Raw genomic sequence first — 20430 nt, 5'->3', positions numbered from 1 at the left:
ACGTCATATGGCCATCACTTCCCAAACCGTGTTGGATGCAGAGTAAACAGGAGCATGTACACAGCCACTGTTATGAGGCATTTGGTACACCTACATTTAGCTGTATGCAGTTTCAACTTCATTGCATTGCAGATGCAAATGCAGATCCCCAGTCACTGCCTTGTGATATGCCGACATCTTTATGCACAGCTAATGCGCTGTGTATGGGAACTAGCATTACCAACCATTCTCCCAGGATAAGAGGTCATTGTTGCATGTGCCGATGTCTCGACTGGAATCTCTCCCTGTAACATATGCAGGCATTAAAGCTGTTTTCAATGCCATTTTCATTGGGAATAAAGTGTGAGCTGGTAACACTGCAAAAAATGTCATCCTAGCAGACGTCCTCCCACAATAGATGACTCCACTAATGGGACCTTCTCTCCTTCACTTTCAAAGGTGCTGTGAAAGGTACCCTTGCAAGAAACATTGAGCCTTCTCTGTACTTGTACTAATACAACAAGTTCAGATATAAAGAGGGACGGTGATGAATCAATTAAACTCCTGACTATACAACAGAGTTCCCCTATTGTTAACAGAGTCTTCAATGCTCTGAAAGTTAGAGCTTCATCTGTAAGACAAAAAGAGTACAAGACTGGGAGAAATAGATACAGTGGCGCCAATGTCTCATATCATTATGCACCTGCAGCCTATATCCACTCAAGCCTCCCATGAAGGCCAAGGCCATTATCTCATTCCTCAGGGTGTCCAAATTGTCAATTATCTTGTATTTCCTCTAAATTAGCCCTGTGTTGAGAAGTGCCACAAAGGAGGAAAGATAAGGGGCAAAGTCAAAGAGCAAAACCAATGGCAATGCAGCAGAAGCCAAATGGAGTAAGGAGAATAAATTGCTAATTTATTTAGCAGCTTGGATCTTGCCTGCGAAGGTATTTTTTTGACATACATCCTTTGCAGAACGACTCTGGAGAGAGTCAGCCTAAATGAATATCCAAAACTTTTTGTCTTGATATAGCTTAACTTTCACTCATTGTCTTGCTTCGGGAACTTTGGCAGAGTTCTCAGTGAGATGGCCGTACACCTTTGTCTATCTTGCATCCCTTCAGGTAGAGGCACTGCTAGGGGAATGCTCTGCCCCCAGTACATAAATAAACATAGCCTTCTGAACAGAAAACTTGCATGTTGGAACCTATCTACTTGACATCTAGTAATATGGCAAATGTCCATCCTAGTCTGTAGTTAGGCATGAAGCTGGGCTCAGAAAACCAAACTACACTGCCCAATAGTCCAACAGCATCGTTTATTCTGATCCCAGTTATAACCTAAATCAGAACTGTTGCACTCCAATGATGTTATTGGGAGAATGATGGGGTCCAGTTCTTCCCCCAACCCCTCAGTGACCTTTCAAGCTCTGCTATCTTTCTCACATGCTACCTCTCTGCTTCCATACCCCCTTTCCCTTCCCATTCATTCATCTCATTTACCTTGCTGCTGCTTAAGCAGCTGAGGTGGGGGGGAGAGACTCTCCTCCCACCCCAATATTGCTCCTCTCTTCCCTATCTGGTAGCAGGAACACTGCTGTAGCTGCAAGTCAGGCATCAGAAGCACTAGGAAGTGTTGTTTTCCCAGCACTGCTAACAGCTGTCAGTAAAAAAAAAAGAGCCATGGAACAATTCTCAGAGCTATAATGATGCCCACACATATCAGGGGCACGTAACAGATTGTTGAGATTCGTATTTAATAACCAGCACCACACCAAGTTGTTTATATGGAAGGGAGATTTTCTATGGAGGAAGAGGCAATCATTATGAACCTAACTTTCAAGCCAAAGTGGTACAGCTCTGATGAGATTACCAACTCCATGAGGACTTTGTTTCTGTTTGCTATCCAGTTGTACAATTTAACACATGGGTAGGGAAACCAAGGCCAATAACCTTCTAAATCTGGTCCAATCACCTTCTAAATCTGGCCCGCGGATGGTCCAGGATCAGTGTGTTTTTACATGAGTAGAATGTGCTCTTTTATTTAAAATGCATCTCTGGGTTATTTGTGGGGTATAGAAATCCATTCCCCCCCCCAAAAAATATAGTCCGGCCCCCACAAGGTCTGAGGGACAGTGGACCGGCCCCCTGCTGAAAAATTTTGCTGGCCCCTGCTGTAGCACATTATCATGAGATGGCTCATCACTAAATATGTGAGCTGCCTACATTGAAACATGTTTTGTCTAAGGTGATATTAGATTACTTGAAAGCTCCATCTGTAGGCTTTGATCCTCAATGGCTATTACATGCATGCAGTTTTCATGCTTCTGATTATCATCCGTTTAGGACAATGTGTTTCAGCACAAGCTTTTCTCAAATAAAGTGAGGATTTGTTTGTTTTTTAAAAAGATATTATAGGAATATAGCTTGATTTATGACAGAGATGTAAATCCAATAGAGGAACCATTTGTAACAGGACATTCCAATGAAGTAGAGAATGACTGCATTAAAATAGCTTCCTTCATTTTCAACGTGTGGGCTTGATACAAAGAGAATAATAGTCAGGCAAGACAAGACCTTAGAATATACTTATGGTGCAATCCTATACCTATTTACTTGGGAAAACCCTATTGAGCTCAACAGACAAGAATCAGATTGCACTGTTGGTTCTATTAGAGTTGTCACCCAGTTAAAGAAATCTTAGTTAATTATATGAATTTTAGTTGATAATTTTTATATAAAATTGCATATGAGAAAAAACCACTTGTTTGTAGACAGAGAACTATGTTTTAAAAATAGAGGTCAATTTTTACATTCCCAGATACTTTTCTTCACCCTTCTATATCCTTAGACTTAGTTATTTATACAATCTTGTTCTGCTGACCTTCCAAATGTTACTTTAATTTCTGTTCCTTGCTGTACAGCAGGAGTTTTATGAGGGTGAACAAAGAATTAGTAGCCCATTTCCATTCATAGTAAATTTCCTTTTTGCCCTTGTAGGGGGACCTTTACTTCAGTCTCTGCACTTCTGTAATATTGTGGAATTGATGCACTCACAGAGGTGAAACCTGGACAGCAAGCACCCGGGGTTATGGTTTCACTGATCAACCACTGCCTGAGGGCCACATTTATGCAAAAGAGCTAGGAAAGTAAAGCATCAAAACATCTATATTCTATCTCACTACAGTGAAGATTAATGTCATGCGAAACAAAATAGAGATTCCACAATCACATATATTCTGAAAATAGGATTCCACGGAACAATGAACAGCAGAAACATGAAAATGCAGGTGTCCTGAAGCTACAGCTGCATGACTACCAGCCATCGGGGTTATTCTGATATTTGCGCTTAAAACATTTAAAATGTAGGTGCTAGACTAGATGTTAGAATCAAATGTGTGATTAATCTTTCTGTTTATTTGTACCTCTAGCATATTTCACTCTGTGTGTGTGTTTAGGGATAGGCCTAAGTCTGTAGTGCTTCTGGATACTAAGACAGTGTTGGCAAACTTTTTTTCTGTCAATGGCCAGATTCCATCAGATATAATCTGTCAGGCCGGAAGGCTGCATGCTGGCAATGGGTTGAACAAGTGTCAATAATGGACAGAACCAGAGACAAAAGTGTTATGGATTAACTTCTCTGGAATAAAGACTGCCCTGCTTCAGTTTTTACCACAGCTACCTCTGTTTAGAATTCACAGTCCTAGGCAGTAGGTTCAAAGAAGTTATTTAGATGGAATGTTTTTATTCTTTTTGATACAACAGTTCCTACAGCCACTCTTCTGCTAAGCAAGTGAAAATCATAGAATTGTAGAATTGTAGTCTTGGAAGAGACCCCAAGGGTTATCGAGTCCAAACCTCAAAACAATGCCTTTCTGATTCTAGTGTGTTCTGTATACATACACAAACATGGCAAAAAAACCCTACTATTTGTTCTCAGAAAGCTGCAGAGGAAAAATGCCTAACTTTCCCCAAGCCACAGAACTAGGAATTTTGTTTTGTTTCATTTTAATAGATTTAATATTGTCAAATGAAATATTGGCCCTTCAGCTGATCTGAAAGAGGAGGCAGAAACACGTTTTAAAACCAAGAAAATAAAGAAGAAACAATTGGGAAAGAAGGGATGGAAGATTGGAGCAGAGGCAGGAGGCCACATGAAAGGATGTGGGCCTCAGATGACTGAATGTTCCTCCATGTTTTTTTAAAAACCCATGCCAAGTAGAAAACTGAGACGGACTCTTGATAAGACAGAGGCGCCATTGGTAGGTGGATCACATGTCCAGGAAGTGGGTAGGCAACCTATTCTAGATGGGATTGTACACCCTCTGAAGGTACAGGCTCACTGGGGATACTCCTAGTTCTAGCACAATACTCAGGTGCCATGGATGGCATTTTTCAAGCTCCAGCTTGTTTACCTCAGTCTATCAGCTGTAACAGTCTCACTTAAATGGATAATAACTTATAAGATCCATCATTTCCCCCTCTAATACCAATTTGTGGAAGTCCTTCTCCACAAAGTTGTGTCTGGCACCTTCCCTAGCTAGTCCTGTCTCTTATCTTTTTGGAAGTGAAACAGTGCCACCCAAAAACAAGATAGTGATTTCTGTGTGCTTGGAGTACTCCCCAGATATGACGGTGCATAGGGGTGGTATGGAACCATATTTTACTCTGAGTAGACCTAATGAAATTAGTGGACCTAATTCTGTCAGGTTCATTAATTCCAATGGGTCTGCGGAAAACATAATTGAATACCACCTTATATCTGTAAATTGGGAAAAAATATAGTTTTTCAAAGCAAGCCCCCAAATCTCATCAAGGATCTATGCTCAGTGATTTCCAGGGTTCATGGAATGTTAAGGGCAGCTGAGTCACAAGGAGGCACTCAATATCACATAGTTATTCTGTCAGTGCAAGCATTTTGGCTTGCCAGACGGAACACTGCCCTCTTTCCTTTCCTCACAGTCTCACTGAATTATTTGATACAAGGGGTGAAACTGACTGTGAGAGGAGACCCTTTCACAGATTTATGTATTTCTTGCATATTCATATCCTACCTTTCCTTCAAGGAGCTTAAGGTGGCATTCTATACTCATCAGGTAGGTCAGGCTAAGAGATATTGACTTGTCCATGGCCGCCCAATAAGCTTCATGACAGAGTGGAGATTTGAATCTTGGTCTCCCAGGTCCTAGTTCAACACTGTAACCACTGCCCCACATAAGATTTCTTACATTCATTACAGCAACAGCTTAACAAAGTTAGTGCTACCTTGCCCTACCCTGGAACCATTTTTTCATAGATGCTTTCTCCTACATATCTTATCTTTACGAAACCTCACATCAATAATCCTATTTTTATATGATCAGTAAAAGGAAAGTCATTTTGATCATACTGGCGCTGGCAATGGAATCAGACATGCCAAATGAACATCTGAAATGTAAAAACTCAGTAAAGTTCAAAAGCAAAAACCAAACACACCCTTAAGCATGGAAATAGTCATTAGCTATGAGTTGCTCAAACAGTTGCTCTATTCATGCAGAAAGAGAAAATTCCATTGCTGAAGTTTCAAAATACATTCCACAATGATGAGGCCTAGGGTTTTTTTATTTATTTGAAATATATCTTACTACTCTTCCTTATTAAAAAAATAATGTTACATCAGAGCTTTAAAACAGGAAACATTATAACACAGCAAACAAAAAAAACAAAAACCATCCCTAAGACACAGCACAATAGGTAATAAAGGCTTATAAACAAACTCAACAGCACTCCAAACTTCAAATTTTGCCAATACACATTAATGAGAGAAGCACAAATCAGGTCATTTCATCTTGAATAACTGGATCCCTCAAACATCCCCAACAAACATGTATTGCAAGATTCAGGCAAAGTGTTTAAGATGATTTTCAGAATATTAGTTAGCAGTCTATTTGGAAAACAATGCCTACATTTAGTATCAAGATGTAATTTTTATTGTGATACTGTGAAGTTCATCTCCATTGGTTAATCAAATAATCAAAAAGATTATTAATCAGCCTAAAATTAAATCAGATGAAAGTCAATTAATTACTTTGCTAGCTGACTGAGCAGTCTTCAAGAGAATCTGTTTTCCTTTATCCACTGTGGGATACAAAAATTATGATAGCAGAGGTAGCACTCATTGAATTCTGGAATGGGTCTGTGACAGGTTTTCTACTAGTCAGATCTTCTCACAAAAATGAGATCAAAGGTCTAAAATCACCCCTAACAAATTAGCTAGCTTTTTCCAGATTATAACATCTCTCCAGTTATGACAGAGCAGCAATAAGGGTTCCCAAAGTGACCCAAAATTGGTTTACTTGCATGGGATTGGGTAGAAATCTGGTTTGGTAGGGATTTTAATGCAAGCCTACACACTTTTCTGCTTCCCAAAAATGTGACAACCAAAACACCAGTATCCTTTGAAATTAACACTTTTCCGACCAAATAATGTGTACAAGAACAATACGGGGGGAATACATATAAAATGCATATATTGGTGAAAATAACATATACAATGCATTTTATTAAGGAAAATTGATCATAAAATTTCCATGAGGACTTTTTAAAAAACCAATAACCCACAAACTGATGCAGAAATTTGGAAAATGGAACTTAAGACTGGAATAATGAGAAAGGGAGAGAAATTGAAAGTGGCAGGTTCATTCATCCCTACTTGAACCTGCTCATGTAGCTCTAGAAAAGTAAAATTACTCCGCGCTATGCAAACAGGTGCTTACACTTAATCAAAACAGACACATCAGTCAATATGACATGCCAAGGAGCAGTTTTCTCAAAGTAGTGCCTCTGTCTCTCTGGACTGTATTTACATAAGTGTAAATAAACATGTGCCAGAAATATAGGAGGAACTTGAACAGAGAAAAGCCAAAGAAGGAGCAAGCCACGGACATAATCTGGAGGAAACAGCTACTCTTGTATGATAGCAGGCCTGGATGAATGTAAAAGGATGGCAGCTGTATTCAAAACAATGAAGTCAGACAGAAAACCTGGTACAGCCTTGTTTAAGGACAGTGTTATTATACAGGCAGAAACCAACAGTATAGATAAAGCATGACTCTCTACATAGAACATTGCAAAGAAAATTTGGGAAATGGTCACTGTGGCAATCACACAGGGTCCCCAGACGTTTGACGGTCTATTGACCCTGTGCCACCACTGTGATTGCTTTCTTCGCTGCCACCAACCCATTTCTCACGGGTACACACGGAGTCCAGTGAGTTGTTAACATTAACAAATAATCAAGTTTATTTTATAGGCATGAACAAACTTATGGTTTCAGTTAATTTTTCTTGTCAGTTTCTTAATCTTAGTTCCTTAACTGTCCTATTTGTTCCTAACAATTTCAAACTGATTGTCCCAACTAACTGACTCCACCTAACAATTCCTCTCACTCTCTCACCACACAACTTGACCAACCCACAGACTATTCCTCCCTCTTCCTTCTCCAACTCCCAACTCCCAACTCTCAACTGAACTTCACACAACACCAACTCTCACTGTAACTCCTCCTATCAGTTTCCACTGGCCAATCACATCACACCCTTTCCTTATGTCCCACCTAGGAGGCAAACGCCACAATCACTTACCCGTTTAGGGTGGGGAATGGTTGTGGTGCAGCTCAATGCGCCTCCTTGGGATGGGTTGGGAGGTGGAGAGGGCAATTCTTTGCATCTGGCCATTGGCTTCGGTGGGTACAACAGGATTGCCCATCAAAATCCACAGTATAAATTGGCCAATCATGGCCTTCAAAGTGGGTGGACCCTCAGTGGCAGACTGGAGGGAGCAAGGCTTGACTCTGGATTGCCGCTATGGTTCAAAAGGGCAACTGCACTAGGAACAAGCAGCGCAATCAGTAGCAGATCAACCCACCCAGTAAATGGGTCTGTTGATGCTGCGTTAATGAGACCATGTTGTGGATGTAATTTGTTGCTGTATTTGGGGCCGGAGAGGAATTTGCCTGCAAACAAATTGGGCCCATTGGAGGAGGTGCCTTGCTCGTAGCAATCATCACAACTTTTGTCCGATAAGGCTGACAAAAGGATTGGGTTGAATCCTGAAGCCCAGGCATGTCCAACAGGTCAATCGTGATCTACTGGTCGATCGTGGGGTGTTCCTAGTGATCTGTAACAAAACAAAAAAAAAAAAGCTCAACAACTCTTCCAATGACACTGGGTAGATCACTGCTTGTTTTTTTTATACTGTGAGTAGATCACAGTCTCTTGGGAGTTGTAGTTAAAGGTAGGTAGCCGTGTTGGTCTGCCATAATTGAAACAAGATAAAAAAAATCCTTCCAGTAGCACCTTAGAGACCAACTAATTTTTTTAAAGAAATTTGGAGTCCTATGTACACTTACTTCTGAGTAAAATTTGGATAGGATTGAACTGTTAAACTTGACATGGTTTCAGCAGAAATTAAACCAGTAAAATACAGTTTTCTTTCTCCATTAGGCAATATTATGCCACTAGATAGAACTGTAAACATGCTATATCTGAAACAAAAAACTTAATGGCCATATACTTCTGAAACATAATTTAATTTATTGTTAATGGCTTGAATCTTTCCTGGGGGTCAAAGGCATCTTTTACATCAATTTACAAAAGCAAATTAATGTTTTGAAGAAAATGTAAAAGTCAAGTTGCTTGGGAGTACATTAAATTATATGCTAGTTAATGGTGTTAGAGTGATAGTTTAAAAATAAATTGCCCATAATACCTTTTAATAAAAGAGCTAAATGAATTTTTGTTCTTTGCTAAAAGCAGATGCTTCTTTGGCACTGTTTTGAATCCCATTTGCCATGTATATTTTGATTAATGCTATGCTGGATAATCTGCACTCTATGGTCTAGGTTCAGTAACCTCACTGTAAAATAATGAGCTTTCAAGTATATATAAAAAATCACAATAAAACCATACACAGTGAGAAGCACTGAAGATATTTAAGTGAAATGGAAAAAAAATGAACCTTTCATGCAGTAAATTTGCTCAAAAGTGAAACTTGCATTTCTCCATTTTTATTTAGTCATCACTCTGTGCTCTAAGAACTGGATACACAATCAACCAATTGTGTATGTTTTTAATAAATACCTTTTATTCCCTGATACAGCTGCCAGAAAATTACATGAAGTTCCCGGTCATGAGGAGACTACTGCAGCTCAGTACGCATCTGGTATATGCAAGTTTGCTATGTAGGGTCTTCAAGAAAAAGGACCAACTCACATATTTTATAAAATATGTAATACGATTTATCCTTGCTTGTCAAAAGAGATGAATTTCAGCCAAATGCAAGGTAATAAATAGTAATGTGTGCAGTATATAGTTGACTTCTCACCCTTGGCATTTTAAACCAAAATTCTTTTAAAGAATTCATTTTATACGTCATAAACTTTCCTATTGTGTTTCCTGTTTTGACTGTCTTTGCCTTTCGATTTCTCATAAGAAATGGTTACAGAAATGAGGCAATATTGTCAGGAATATGTATTTTAGTATTTTATTCCCGTGATGGTCATGGAATAAAGAAGCACGGAGGGAGAAAAAAAGGGGTTTTGTTTCATTAAATTGGATCCTAGAATAAAAAAGAGGAACAGAATGTGTGGGATATTTTACAATGTTCATAGAAAAGTCATTTCCAGATAGGATTGATGCTTGCTTTCACAACACATAAATGCTGTTTGAGGTGCAAGGGAAATTTATTTCTTTTAATCAGTCAGAATGTGAAATGTAAAATTCAATCAAATTCATTGAGGCTGCTATTACACTAAAAACATGCTTAAAACACAGCTGAAAATTCACAATGCAGCATGACTTCCTAATTATGTTTCCTCTACAGAAGTAATTTTCTATGTGCAACAGCCAAGTGCTACTCTACAACAGATAAAGGTCAGGGTGTGAGCCTCCATGGATATTTAGTGGGATTTAATTGAAATAACAACAGACTGTTAAGCATGCTGAACCTTTACTCAATCTTGGGAAAAGAAGTAGTCCTTGCCTGCTTACATAGCACCTTTGCTTATGGTTTCTAAGAACCCTTTTACACATTATGAGAAGCGGCAAAAAGTGAGTGCTCAAATTTATTTTTGGCTTTTGGAATCTTTCGTGAGAGACTCCCTTCCCACATGCCTGCAGGGTTGTTTAGTCATGACTCTCCTTCAGTTATGCTCATGAGTTCATAGGCTCAAATCCAGTTGTTGTGTGGGCCAACTGGAGCCCATACCTTGAGAGGAAAGGCAATAGCTCAGTGATAGATCACAAACTCTGCAGATATAAGAAGCCAAGTGAAATGATACGTTCACTGTGATGGGAAAGATACCCTACAGAGACACTGGAGAGCTACTAACCAGGTCACTCCTAAACCAGGCCCAGCACCAGTCGATCATCCAGGTTAGACACTGGCCAAGGGCCTCAGAACAACCCACCGTCTTGACCCAGGTGTGCTGCCACTCACTGTTTCCACATTGGGCCCAGGGAGGGCTTTTTCAGCAATGGGTGAGCTTCCCACTACTGAATGGGAGCCAAGGTTGCTTCCCTTCCTTGGCAGCCATTAACCATCTTAATTTACCACAAATGTAATGCCCCAGTGAATGAATCTATAAAATCTACACAGCCTAGCAGGCGTGGCGCATCCTGCTTCACTGCTTGAGCTGAAACTACTGTACTACTCTGAAAGTGCTGTACTACTCTGATGCACCATTCTGCCAGCAGATTTAGGGTGAGATCTCACCAGACACTGGAGCCGATGCTGGTGGCAGAGAGAGGCCACCTTAGGGGCTTCCTCTGCCTGAGGTGACTGCTTCACCCTTCTTCAGGGGTGGGCCTATCCTGCAACCTAGCCTAGCTTGTAATTCTAAGATCTATGGTTTTCATAGATTTAGAGGCTCAATAGGATCTATGGAATCTGCAAGGGCAGCAGCAGGAGAAAACATAATTGCACAGTTCTGGCAGTGTGTGTGGCTGTCGGATGTACCACTGATTGTGTCATGCTAAGAGCCTCTGAAATCTGGTGCTGACCCCATTCCAAACAACCTGTTTCTTGAGCATTCCTTCTGATCCATTTGCATCCCAGAGCCCTTGCACTGCCTTCCCAAAGCCTGGTAAGCATAGTGATGCCTTCCTTACTAGCTTCTGGGAGTATCCCAGAGACCAGTAAGGAAGGCACCTACTTGCTTACCAGAGTCTGGAAATGTTGCGGGAGGGCCTGGGAAGCTCTCAAGGCCCTCCCGCAACCTTCCCAGGCTCCAGTAAGCAGCCCCCTGCTTTGCAGGGGTGGCCAGTTCCGGGGGTTCCTGGCTTTGTGTGATTTTGCCTTTGTGCATAGACCCCCAGAACCCTTGCATAATTGGTGGGCTCGCTGTATTAAGGAATGCACAGAGGCACACTGGGATGTATCTGCTAAACACTTCAAGAATAAAATCACACACTTTTATCATAAACTGGGTACCATTGTTGGATCAGTACTGTCTGTGGACCTGCCCAGCACCTCACTGGAGTCACATATTATTGGATGAGTTTCAGTTAGTGAGACCTAAGGATGTGGACAAGCTTCTTGCAATCTAGTCTGTTGAGTGGAACCAATTCCTGACTGCAGAGGCAAAGAGGTGTGTATACTGTCATCATAGCCATTAACTGATAGGCCCTTCCCCTTGATGTTATGCTTGTCTTGCACAATTAATTCATTAATTCATTTCTTTCATTTTTGCTGCTGGACATTTGCCAGAAGTTAATGGCAGCTGATTTCCTGGGCTCCCAAGTTACTCATGCAATATATGTAACGTTTTCCAAGAAATGACCATAACATTATTTCATAAACTCTGTGCCACAAGGTCAAATAAATGCAATCTGACATCCAGGAATAATTCAGATTCCCTCTTCATGCAAGATTTCTTTTTTTTTTTTCTTGTAAGGGCTTCCAAATAGCTCTTTAATATTTACTGTTTAAAACTTAATGTTTACTGCGTGCAGGCCCCAATCCAGATAGAGTTAGTCACATTTAGCCTGCATCCTCCGCACACTTACATAGGCGTAAGCTTCATTACTTCTGTATAAATTTGTGGATAAGTAAAGGTAAAGGTACCCCTGCCCGTATGGGCCAGTCGTGTCCGACTCTGGGGTTGCGCGCCCATCTTGCTTAAGAGGCCAGGGGCCAGTGCTGTCCGAAGACACTTCCGGGTCACGTGGCCAGCGTGACAAGCTGCATCTGGCGAGCCAGCGCAGCACACGGAAACGCCGTTTACCTTCCCGCTAGTAAGCGGTCCCTATTTATCTACTTGCACCCGGGGGTGCTTTCGAACTGCTAGGTTGGCAGGCGCTGGGACCGAGCAACGGGAGCGCACCCCGCCGCGGGGATTTGAACCGCCGACCTGACGATTGGCAAGTCCTAGGCGCTGAGGTTTTACCCACAGCGCCACCCGCGTCTCTAAATTTGTGGATAGTCTCACTGAAATCAGTGAGATTTTAGTCATAGGTAATTTCCCTAATTAAAGTATGACTGGCTTTTTTTCTGAGTTAACACTATATCATTTAAGGCTTTATGCTCTCACAGCCCAGATTGTGCAATTATTTCCCCAGTTTGCTTGCCAATATTATACAGTCCCCCTTGTATAGGACAGTAGGTGGAAAATGCTTCTGACTTGTTAAAACTATGCCACAAAGAGGTACGGTCTGATTCCACTTCTTCCCTACCAAATGCACCACCACAACACTGCATGTGGACCAAGGTCAGCCTGTCCTTGTATACAGGGAGAAATGCTATGCATATGTCTTATTGCTCAAGTCAGGCAATGACATTCCCTTTCCACTTAGTGAAAATTGAAAGGCTGACCTTTTCTCTTCTGGTTGGGTGTTGCACATTCTGCTTCTATTGGTCCTCTTTGGTTTCTTCAAAAGTGAAGTGTCAGAGCATTAATCCATGTGGCTATTCTTTAAAATAAATTATAAATATGAAGTTTGAGCTTAATTTTTAACTATATTTTTTAAAAATTATTCTCTGAATCTCCTAGAACCCTTTGTCCATCTTTTTACTGTTTCTTCCTACTACCCTGGTGCCTAAACAGCATAAATTCAGTGACATTCATGACACACTTTTTATACAAGTGTTACAGCAGTTGATATTATTCTGTAGAGTTCCAAGGAAAAGTGTGGTGAATCTAACTCAAAGGAATACTACTAGTGCCTGTGTGGAGAGAAAGGTTTCACATTTTGATTGATTCATGGCATTATTTTACTGCCAACAATACCTAAAGTGCCAGATAAACCTCTAGTCAGTTTAGACAAATAAATAAATTTACTTATTCATTTGATTTTGAAATATTCAAGCTTTGAAATATCATATTCAAGCGAACAAGCAACCAACATGCCTCAAAGGAGGCCCACTAGATCCAGTTAACATCAGATCATAGCTTCATCTTATCTTCTAACAAGACAGACTAACAAAATAATTCTTCTATCTGTGTGAGTAAGGTTTCATTCCATTGTATCACTATGTATATATTGATTTCTGCCAGGAGGACACTAGAAAGGGTTGTTTACATTTTACAAAATGACTATATATGCAAATATGTAATCCCCCAAAATTCCATCTCATTATGTCACATTTCAACACACCCCAGGACTGAAATTATTCTTGCTTTACCCAGTCTAATTTTGGCCCAGCCCAGTGAATTTTCCTTTCTTTTTGCCTACAAAGGATGTATTGAATTGACATAAGTTGGTCTAAAAAAATCTATGCAAACAAAGAAAAAATAATAGTGGATAAACAAAGGTCAAATGAGACTGACACTAAATCTATCTGTATCTGTATCTCTATCATATTTTAGACCTTTCAACTGGAGTTGCAGCACATTGTACGGTTTACATTAAAATACTGTACAAATTTCAACAACAACAACAATAATAAAACCCAGCAACCTACAGTAAAATAGAAAAAGCCAACATGTCATCACAGCACAACAGTTGACAACATTATAAACCTCCAAAGGCTGGGCAGAAGGAAGAGGTCTTCGTTTGACAGTAAGATAACAGGAAGGGATATAAGGTACTAAATCTAGTAATGCAGCTCTGCTTATGCAATGGAATTTCTTCCCCTCCAGTCCCCTTTAGCCTCCTTCCCTCCTGCATCTTCAAAATCAGTTCTGAAGGATTGGGGGCAATACAGCTTAGGACCAAGATACCTCAAAGATCACTTCATCCCATACATACCCAACCAATCACCGCATTCTGTGGGAGAGGTCAGTTCATATGAGGGGGTCTGTTCAGGTCAGTTCACATGGGGGGCAGCATTGTGGTATAGTGGCTGTGAGCAATTTAAGGCTTTATAGGTTAATGCCAGCACATTCATGAGTAAACTAATTGGCAGCCAGTTCTCAGCTGGGCCAGGATTGGCATCATCTGCTTGAAATGTCTTGCCCCAGTGAGTGACCTGGTTGCTGAATTCTGCAGGAGCTGAAGTTTCTAAACCATCTTCAGAGGCAGCCCCATGTACAACTTGTTGAGGTAATCTAACCTAGAGGTTACCAGAACATAGACAGCAGAAGTTAGATTATTATTGTCCAGATAGGGATGCAGGTTGGGCCACCAGCCAAAGCTGATAGGAGACACTCTTTGTGCCACTGAGGCCACCTGAGCCACAAGCGACAGTAATGGATCCAGGAAGACCCAAAGTTGTGTACCTGCTCCTTCAGAGGGAGTATAACCCCATCAAGAGCAGGCCACCTCCCATCCATCTGGTCTAGGGAACTGGCCACTAGTGCTGCCTCTTATTTAGATTGAGCTTCAGTTTGCTGGCTCTCATCCAGCCCATTCCCAAAGTCAGAGAACGGTTCAGAACATCCACTGCCACACGTGCAGATGTAATGGAGAAGTAGAGCTATGTGGCATCAACATATCATTGACAACGTACTCCAAAACTCCAGATGAGTCCACTCAGTTGTTTCCCACAGATGTTAAACAGCAAGGGGGTCTGAAAATTGCAAACACAAGAGAGTTGTACCTGGGTGGAAACCTGGCAAACTGCAAACAAATAGGTCCATATACTATGTGCTATGCAACTTTAAGACTGGTTTGGGATGGGGAGAACTAAAAAGGATAACTTTCTGGATATAAATCATGTCCTCGGACGGCAAGCTAGACCTGTCAGTCACAAAGCAGCTCTTTTTCCTCTTTCCACCTCACCTTCCTGGCGTTTCTCTAAAGCTTAGTGACATAAGTGTTGCTCTTGCAAAGCTGTTCCCTCCCAAAACACTGTGACTGGAGAGTGCTAGAAAAATATTTCCTCCAATTACAAGCTAGAACTGTCATTCACAAGAGAGCTCATTCTCCGCTCCCTCCTCCCAACTTGATGTTTGCTCTTCCTTCCCCATCAAGCCACCCTAGCGCTGTGGTGTTATGGAAAGCTTGGAGACATTCTATTCCCTTGACGCAGACATTTGTCTGCAGCAATAGTCTGATGACTGGGTTGTTAAGGTCTTAAGTCCTTCAGTGGTCCATGCTTCAGCTAGACCTGTCTCATAGAGATTCCGCTTTGCCTCCAACAAGTCTTAGATACCCACTTCATTTTGGGATTCATGGAATCATAGAATTGTAGAGCTGAAAGGTGCCCTGTGGATCATCTAGTCCAACCCCCTGCAATGCAGGAATATGCAGCTTGGAACTTAAGGAGAAGAGAAGGTAATAAATTAAAATAACCCGAGGTACCATTGTATACTATTAAGGACTTAATTCGTTCTGGAGGTCCGTTCTTAACCTGAAACTGTTCTTAAGCTGAGGTACCACTTTAGCTAATGGGGCCTCCCGCTGCCGCCTCACCGCCATCATACGATTTCTGTTCTCATCCTGAAGCAAAGTTCTTAACCCGAGGTACTATTTCTGGGTTAGCAGAGTCTCTAACCTGAGGCGTCTGTAACCTGAGGTACCACTGTAGTTTGTTTTACCTAATAACCTCTGTGATTTGTCGCAGATAAGACTAGATTTTGAAGCATTCCCACCACATATGAATATCGGTGCCAAATAATGCACATTTTCATTTTCATTCATTTTCATTTACATTTCATTTCATTTTCATTCACATTTTTTTGTTGTTACTGGGTTTAAATACCAGTTATGCAGCCTAAAGCTGCTATTCTATACTCCCTTTCCTGGGTGTAAGCCCCACTGAAACCAATGAGGAAACACACATGTGGCTGCACTGTAAATTAATTCCCTCTTAAAGCAATAGAGCTTGATAGCTTAATTTTAAAAAATAGCTTCCCATTTACTATTAGTAAACGTCATGTTCCATCTAAGCTTTACACTTTCAAAATTTTACATTTCCTTTTTTCTCCTGTGTTATCAAACCCTATTATATTTTACATAATAAACCTCTGGGCACTGTTTAAAAATTATATCAATTATTTTTTTCAAACCAAGGGCCTCAATTGGAAATATTCAAAAAAATTTTGAAAAACATGTAGTCAAAAAGTAGCAAGTCTGGAGGGTGGCCTTTTCAGCATTGGCTCCCCACTTATGGGGTGTTCTCCCCAAAGCTTCTCCCCTGACGCAATTGCTACACATCTTTAGGTGCCAGCTAAAAGCATTGCTTTTTAATCATGCTTTTGTCTTTTAACTATATTTGGTCTTTTTATTTGAGTGGGATTATTATTAGTAGTAGTAGTAGCAGTAGTGGTGGTTTTAATGTATGCATGTGTTGTTATGCTTAAAATATTGTAAGTCACTTTGAGTTGCTGTAGCAAAAAAAACCTAATAAATTTAATTATTATTAAGAATAACAATAACAACAACAATACTCCAGCATCTCAAGAGCCTTTACTGAGTTTTTAAAATTGTTTAGTGGGTCTACATCTACTGACCTTGCTTACCAATCATGGTTTGTTGGGGAGCAGCAAAAGACAAGAGCTGGCTAACACAGAATACCAAACTTCATAATGTGTTGCTCCCCAGCTCACTAAAAAGAAGAACACAGTGGGAGCTATTCAGTATTTTGTACTAACATTCTGGTAAACCATGGTCTACAGTAAACCATGGTTTATGGCTCACCGTGACATGAGAAAAGAGCCACTGGCATATATATTGGCACTGGAGATCATATTCATTTCTGACTGTCCTGACCTCCAAGGGATGCTATGTATCAGGGAATTGTTGAAGGAGTGCTATATAAACTTACACTTGTGCTGTTGAATCTCCAACCTATGCAAAAAACTGCCATGCAGTGTAAAACTATTTTAAACCATTATTGTCTTTCTTTCTTGCCTGATGTACTCTTCCTTCCTTTTGCAGGCTTGAGTTTTGATCATGAATCTCTATAGCAGTCGGAACCAATAGCTAATTGTCAGAGTTCGTTTTCAATTTTGTCTTTTGGTCAATTAATTTTCGCCGTCAGGTGTCTCCTGATGAAACACATTTGAAAGTAGATGGAACTATTTCCTGCACTGTAACTGTAACGTATTGTTAAGAAAGGCTTTAAAAAGTAATTCCACCCAGTACCTTCACTACTTGACTTAAAAGGCTCTGCTGGAAGCAAGAACTCCAGCGTGAAGAAAAGGGCACAATTTTTTTTTTCTGCTGGATGAATTAGTACAGAAAAAGTCTTTGTTACTGGGGGTGGTGGTGGGAGTAATTTCATTCTAAATGTACTTCCCATATTAAACAGAATTAAGGCATCAACCCCTTTCTTTTAAAGAGTTAAGATCCTAGCACTATATTTTTAAAGACTTCCCGGTGACCTCTTTTACTCAAACTGAGCCCAAATTAAGTTATGTTAAACTCTTCCTACAGAAGATTTACAAGGACGAGATAAGCGAACTGGCAGATGTTCTTTGATTCATTCATTGGAGGGAAGGGCACTGGAAATGGCTTTGGCACGGAATGACATTTGGAATAATGGCCTGCGATTCTGCTGGCACTTTTAGTGTTAAGCAAGTGATCTAAAAGGTAAAGTGGATTCACAGTGAGAGTCAGCGCCAGTGCACAGGTCGCCCGTAAAAATAGAAGATTCCATTATTCTTCAGGCTCCCTAGAGGGGGCAAGGTCTCTAGCATCATTACCAGGACTAAATCTGACTTTTCTACCTCCCCTAATTTCCTCCTAGTAATTATAGGTCAAGCACTCTTTTGTAAATTATAAAACCTTTGTTCTTATCAAAAATGAATAGTGGAGGGAGGGGGAAAAATGAGAAAGTGTGTGTGTGTATGTGTGTGTGTTAGGGGAAAAAATTTCAATTAGAAAACCAAGCTAATTTGGTATGACCAAAGACTGTCAGGCATACTGACAGTGCTCTATTATGCAGTCATTTGGGTTCTTTCAAATTAGTTATGTTAATGTCCTGTGAGTGAATGTAACACTTGGATGGGACAAGATTTCTACAATTAATTTCTGCAGTCAGTGGAGAGACAAGCAAATTTATTTTCCCCCTCTCTGGGAATTGGTAGTGGAGGGTGTGAGGTAGAGAGAGTGCATTTAGGAACAGAGTACAAGCTAAACACAAGCCCTAAATAAAGCAGAAACAATGGGAGCCAGTGCCTCCTCATTCATTCAATTGACAATGTTTTGCAGCTTAAACCTGTTTTATTAATTATGTTTGACATTTCCTTAATTAGTTTCATTTACACCAAATCAATCCCTACTGCTGGATGGCATCATTTATCATTTTGAAAAATTTGCATACTGAGTGCTGACTTTTTCTACTTAATTATACATTAAAAGTGTCAAGCGTGCTTGCTGCCTGGCATTATCTGCGCCAGAAAGGTTTGTGGCTGGACTGTGATGGTATTAATCATTAAGAGCCTCCAAGTGCTTCTGGGTAATATCTGGGGAGTAAGAATGGCTCTCATTTTAACGCTAAAGAGCAGACGTGCTTTTGTAAAATGACCCAGAGCAAAAACAAAATAAATGACCTAAAACATCCGGTCTACTGTAATGCTTTGCTCTTTCAACAGAAAAATGCTCTGGGAAAAAAAGAAAATGTTTACTGTTAACTATTAGCCTCCTGCGCATTAAACTTGGAGAGACAATTCCACAAAATAGCTCGGGTTTTGTGAGAGGGAAAACATGACATTTCGGTTAAGTATGAATTGATGACTTTCTAACAGACCAATCAAAGTTGTGTGAGAGAGCGCATGCATGTGCCGTCCTGGGTTTCGGAAGCTTCTGTCATTAACCTCCTCTCACTTATAACACAAAACAGTAAAACACCAAAGGTACTTATTACCTTGGTTCGGATTTCCCATTGGTTTTTATGTTGACTATGAGGAAACAATCAGTCATTTTTGCGCCTGTAAGCAAATGAATACTGTCACATTTTCCAGGCAGCCACAAAACAAAGCCTACCAAGCACGAGGTCATTTCTGACTGTGAGAGAAATGAATAGAAGCAAGGCACAGCATAATGTATTCCTAACCTAGTTGATTCTGAAGTATTTACACACCGGTGCAGAGATTTAATGGGGAAAGTGCAGTCACAGTGTTGACAATTCACAGGTGCTCTTCCGCTCTCAGAATGCCAGGAAAAGCAGCTGCCTTTGAAAACCTTGAGCTAGCCAGCCACCTTTTCCATCATGCCTGCCCTTTTCCAGGATGCCTGTGTTTAGTTCTGCCACTTAGCTCTACCACTAATGTGTCACTTCAGAAAAGATTTTTAAAAATAAAAGCCAATCCGTTTAGGAACACAAAGCGTCTAACACAGTGAGAGTCTCTGAGATGTTGAAAGGGTCTTCTGTTTAGGATTCCGACCTGCACTGCTACAGTCAATTGAAGTGATGCTGCTGCCTTCAGTCACAATAAAATAGGTAGCAACTCCATCAACAATGTTACTTAAAGCTACTTATCACCAACGCATCATCCTGTCTTTCAGGACATTCCAGAGGTAGTTCAGATCCTCTTGCACATCCAATTATCCATGCATTCAAGGCATTTTCTATTATGCCCTTTTCTTGGGCTCATTGGCTGTGCTGACAGTCCAAAAGAGGGGTGTGTTGTCCACTAGTATGCATGGGGTCTCACTTGCTTGATGTCCTAATTGGGAAGGATTCTTTGAGAGGCAAGCAAGCAAGTTTTCATTTGCTAATGTTGCTCATCCCTCACTTAAAACACAGCTTCAAGGTCATAAGCCAGCATACAGGAGAGTCAAGCAGTGTCAATTGCTCCCACCTTCCATCCACACACCTATGCAACGTCATTAGGAACTAAAGGGGCAAGCCAAATGCTAGCCACTGACCCATTTGGCTTCAAGGAGCAGCAAGGCTTCCACTTGGCTGGTAATTTCGGACTGTGGCAGTGAAGACTGGAATGTAGCCTGGAGCGATCAAACCCATTCAGCCCAAGCTATCCCACCTAGTTTCTTCGCTACTTTTAATACAAAGGTGAAAACATCTGGAAAACTTAGCACAGCATTTCTCCTGACTGAAAAATGCAATGTGGTTCAAAAGCATTTTCACC

General features: G+C 40.7%; 1 long non-coding RNA gene across 2 annotated transcripts in view; it reads right to left on the bottom strand.

Annotated features, from left to right (window-relative positions):
• LOC310745080 overlaps positions 1 to 8126 on the bottom strand; it is a 320552-nt gene extending 312426 nt beyond the window's left edge. For both annotated transcript variants that reach the window (XR_014539908.1, XR_014539909.1), the window contains exon 1: positions 7601 to 8126. This is a non-coding gene — a long non-coding RNA (uncharacterized lncRNA). The remainder of the gene's footprint in view (positions 1 to 7600) is intronic.
• Between the last annotated feature and the right edge of the window lie 12304 nt (positions 8127 to 20430).

Source organism: Podarcis filfolensis, assembly GCF_964270895.1.
Source record: "Podarcis filfolensis genome assembly, chromosome: 11".
NCBI lineage: Eukaryota > Metazoa > Chordata > Lepidosauria > Squamata > Lacertidae > Podarcis > Podarcis filfolensis.
The sequence above is the reverse complement of the archived record's forward strand: the minus strand, read 5'-3'. Positions and strand labels throughout refer to the sequence as shown.